Here is a 5,189-nt window from a genome sequence, read left to right as displayed (position 1 = left end):
GCACTTTTGTCAGTGTACAGTAAAAAGTAGAAATCTCTGAAACACGCTACTGTTTCTTTTTGGGCGGGAATAATCTCCTTACATCTGGAGAATAAACCGAGTGTTCTGCGCGTATTACTTTGTGCGCATAGCTTTCTGCGTGAAGGACATTTCTTTGCTGCGGGTAGGTGCGTAACCTTCTCGCAGTCAGGGACATTGAGTTTCATTTGTAGGTTCTCCAGGTGGTCTTGGTATTTCAACATAGTGATCAGTTATGTTGAAGTCAATTCCATCTTGGAGCTTCAGACAAACTAGCTCTCAATGTTCCCGCCATGCGGGGAGGTTAGTTCCCTTTCCGCACGCGCATAAACGATTTGGGATGCACCCGCCTTAGCATCATGCGAGACGGTCAACCCAATAGACAACATTAAGTTATGGATACATAAAACCAATACACTCGCGCATGGCGCATATAACATATGCCCACGCTGGTTCTTATCATGGCGCGCTCGCGTAGGGTGCACATAACATGCCCGCGCTGACTAACATAGCGCGCTCGCGCAGGGCGCACATAACAAATGCACGGGCTGATTAACATAGCGCGCTCGCGCAGGGCGCACATAACAAATGCACGCGCTGATTAACATAGCGCGCTCGCGCAGGGCGCACATAACAAATGCACGCGCTGATTAACATAGCGCGCTCGCGCAGGGCGCACATAACAAATGCACGCGCTGATTCTAATATGGCGCGCTCGCGCAAGGCGCATATAACATAATTACCTAATATTTAGGTTGATTACTTGGTTTAAGGGATTGGGAATTTACCGGGTGTCACATTCTCCCCCTGTTAAGCGAATTTCGTCCCGAAATTTAGGAGACGTCGCTGGCAGAAGCCATGTTCTGAAAGAGGTGTGGGTATTTCTTGCGTATTTGATCTTCTCTTTCCCAAGTGAATTCAGGCCCACGCCTTGAGTTCCATTGAACCTTTACTAACTTGGTTCGACTTCTGCGCAACTTTTGTTCTTTCCAATCGGTTACGGCTATAGGCTCTTCTACGAAGTGCAGTTGTTTGTCGATGTGAATTTCTTCCAACGGTAAAATCAACGTTTCATCAGATAAACACTTTTTGAGGTTGGACACATGAAACGTATCATGAACTCCACTGAGTTCGGCGGGTAAACGGAGTTTATAAGCAACCGGACCGATCCTTTCCAGGATCTCAAATGGTCCAATGTAGCGCGGATTCAACTTTCCTCGCTTGCCGAAACGGGGGACTCCTTTCCATGGAGAGACTTTCAAAAGTACTCTATCCCCTACTTGAAACTCCAACGGTTTCCTTCGCACATCTGCGTAGCTCTTCTGTCTGTCACGCGCTGTCTTAAGGCGATCCCTTATCTGAAAAATCTTGTCTGTTGTTTCTTGGATCAATTCTGGACCAGTCATTTGCTTGTCACCCACTTCAGCCCAGCACAGTGGGGATCTACACTTGCGCCCATACAAAGCTTCAAACGGCGCAGCCTTGAGGCTTGTGTGATAACTGTTGTTGTAAGAAAATTCAACCAATGGGAGATGAGTATCCCAGCTACCTCCGAAATCGATTGCGCACGCGCGCAGCATATCTTCCAACGTCTGGATTGTTCGCTCGCTTTGCCCATCCGTTTGAGGATGATAAGCCGTACTCATGTCAAGGCGAGTACCTAAAGCTCCTTGCAACGATCTCCAAAACCTTGATGTGAACCGACTATCTCTATCAGAAATGATGGACACTGGGACTCCATGTTTTGAAACTACTTCTCGAATATACAATCGGGCTAACTTTTCCATCTTATCGGTTTCCTTGATCGGCAGGAAGTGCGCTGACTTAGTTAGCCGATCTACAATAACCCAGATCGTGTCGTAACCCCCAGGTGTCCTTGGCAGTTTGGTGATGAAGTCCATAGAGATTTGTTCCCACTTCCACATGGGAATTTCTGGCTGCTGAAGCAACCCTGACGGCTTCTGGTATTCAGCCTTTACCTTTGAACACGTCAGGCACTTACTGACATACGTCGCGATGGCGCCTTTAAGATTGGGCCACCAATACAGTGCTTTAACATCTTGGTACATCTTGTCTGCGCCAGGATGTACGGAATACCGCGTCTTGTGAGCCTCGTTTAAGACTTGCTCGCGCAATCCTCACTTGAGAGGGACCCATATGCGGTTAGCGAAATATAGATTGCCGTTCTCTTTAAGTTCCAAATTCTTAATCATACCCCCAAGGGATTCGTTTTTAGCAAACTCTGGTTTCAAGGCTTCTTGCTGAGCGTCTCGGATGCGGGTAGAGAGATCTGCGCGAATGGTCAACCTTAGAGCCTTGACTCGTAGCGTTTTTATTCGCTCCTTCCTACTTAGCGCGTCTGCTACCACATTCGCCTTTCCAGGGTGATACTTTATTTCACAATCATAATCATTCAACAATTCAACCCATCTTCGTTGCCTCATGTTTAAATCCTTTTGATCAAATATATGTTGAAGGCTCTTGTGATCCGTAAAGATTATACACTTTGTACCATAGAGGTAATGGCGCCAAATCTTTAGCGCGAAGACAACCGCTCCAAGTTCCAGATCATGCGTTGTGTAGTTCTTTTCATTGGTCTTGAGTTGGCGCGAGGCATACGCTATGACTTTGTCTCGCTGCATAAGGACACATCCAAGTCCCTGATGTGAAGCGTCGCAGTAAACGACGATGTCATCCGTCCCCTCGGGCAGAGACAAAATTGGCGCACTACATAACTTCTGTTTCAACATTTGAAACGCTGCTTCCTGATTTTCGCCCCAAACAAACTTCTTATCTTTCTGGGTTAGCGCGGTCAGAGGTAGAGCTATCTTGGAGAAGTTCTCAATGAAGCGTCGATAGTAGCCAGCTAGTCCTAGGAATTGCCTCACCTCAGTTGGGGTTTTTGGCGCTTCCCAGTTTTCGATGGCCTTGACTTTGGAAGGATCAACGTGTATTCCTTTCTCGTTTACAACGTGACCGAGAAAGTGAACTTCTCTAAGCCAAAACTCACACTTGGAAAACTTCGCATACAACTTTTCTTTCCTCAACAATTCCAAAATCGATCTCAGGTGTTGCTCATGCTCGGCCTTGGTTCGAGAGTAAATCAGAATATCATCTAAAAATACAATCACAAACTTGTCCAAGTATGGTTTACACACGCGGTTCATCAGATCCATGAATACAGCCGGCGCATTAGTTAGCCCGAAAGGCATCACTAAGAACTCATAATGGCCGTATCTAGTTCGGAAGGCTGTTTTCGGCACATCTTCCTCATGGACCCTAAGTTGGTGGTATCCTGACCGTAGATCTATCTTTGAATAATAACTGGATCCCTGCAACTGGTCAAATAAGTCGTCAATCCTCGGTAAGGGGTACCGATTCTTGACTGTCAGCTTGTTCAGTTCCCTATAGTCAATACACATTCTGAACGAACCATCCTTCTTCTTAACAAACAGTACTGGAGCTCCCCAAGGTGAAAAGCTTGGGCGTATGAAACCCTTATCCAATAGTTCCTGTAACTGATTGGATAGCTCTTGCATCTCAGATGGAGCTAGTCGATAAGGCGCTCGAGCTACTGGCGCAGCTCCTGGGACTAAATCAATACGAAACTCGACTTGTCGCGGCGGCGGTAATCCGGGCAAATCTTTAGGAAAAACTTCTGGAAATTCGCGCACTACTGGTAAGTCTTCAATTCTTCGCTCATCTCCTTTCTTTTCTACTACATGCGCCAGGAAGGCGTAGCACCCTTTCCTTAAGCACTTGCGCGCCTTTAGGCACGAAATCAGTTTCGTCGCAACTCCCCTTCTTTCCCCTTGAATTACCAAGGTTTCTCCGTTCAACAGTGGGATCCGAACCTGCTTCTCATGGCAAATAACTTCCGCGTGGTTCTCGACTAACCAATCCATACCTATCACAATGTCAAAACTTCCCAAGTCTATTGGCAACAAGTTAATATTGAACCCGTGACCTCCCATGACTATTACACATTGTTCAGTTCTTTCGTTCGCGCATAACTGCCTACCATTGGCTAGTTCTATAGTATAAGGTGTGTCTAGCCTACTGGTTGCTAGGCCTAGGGAGTCTTTAAACTCAGCGGATATAAAACTTAGGTCAGCGCCAGTATCAAATAAGACAGATGCAAAATGGCCGTTAAGCAAAAACGTACCGGTTACCACATTCGGCTCTTCTTTAGCTTCGCCTGCGCCGATCACAAAAGCTCTCCCGCGAGCTTGGTTTCCCTTTTTCGGGCAATCCCGACTAAAATGCCCTGGCTTCCCGCATGCGTAGCAGCTGTCGCTCGCTCCAGTTTCTCTGATACGGCAATTCATCGCCTTGTGCCCTGGTCTGCCACATTTGGCGCATTCGATTCTTGCGCATTCACCCTCGTGGTGATACTTGCATTTGTTGCACCATGGGCGAGGCCCGCTGTATCCTTTCCTTGATGGCTCCGCGGCTTGGATCGCGTAAACCTTTGCACTCTCCTGCTTCTTGAACGGTGGCTGCTTGGAGTCGGACCCTCGGTGGTGAGAGTTCCATTTCCTCTTGGGATCAGAGGTTCGCTGCTCGATTCCGCGCGTAGTCAACATACCCGCACGGACCGTATCCCTTGTAAGGGTGATGGCCCGCGCTACCGCCTCATCAAAGGTTGGAGGCGCTGCGGCGTTGAGCGGAACCCTAACAACAGGAGGTAACCCAAAGATATACCTCTCGATCTTCTTTTCCTCCGTGTTTGCCATGTCTGGCACCAACTGGCAAAGCTCGTTGAACCGGTTGTTGTAGGCGTCGATATCCGTTCCTACCATGGTGTGGTTCCAGAATTCCTGTTGCAGACTCTGAATTTCTGCGCGAGAGCAGAACTTTCTCATCATCATCTCTTTCAGCTCCTCCCAGGTCCTGTGAAGAGCAACTTCTCACCCCAAAGTCTTCACTTGAAGCTTCCACCAAGACGAAGCTGCTTCTTGGAACATGCAGGTCGCGTAAAGGACCTTCTGGTTCTCACTACATCCGCTAATGGAGAGAACTGTCTCCATCTTGTCAATCCAGTTGTAGAGCCCAATGGCCCCTTCGGTACCCTTGAATGGCCAAGGCTTACAGGCCATGAATGTCTTGTAGGAGCATCCTTTGTCCAAGGCTCCTGATTCGGGTTCTGGGGTCTCATTCTGACGACCCTG

The sequence above is a fragment of the Bidens hawaiensis genome, unplaced genomic scaffold (assembly GCF_021521415.1).
Source record: "Bidens hawaiensis isolate Kalapana, Puna unplaced genomic scaffold, B.hawaiensis_p1.1 tig00037735_1, whole genome shotgun sequence".
Taxonomy (NCBI): domain Eukaryota; kingdom Viridiplantae; phylum Streptophyta; class Magnoliopsida; order Asterales; family Asteraceae; genus Bidens; species Bidens hawaiensis.
The sequence above is the reverse complement of the archived record's forward strand: the minus strand, read 5'-3'. Positions refer to the sequence as shown.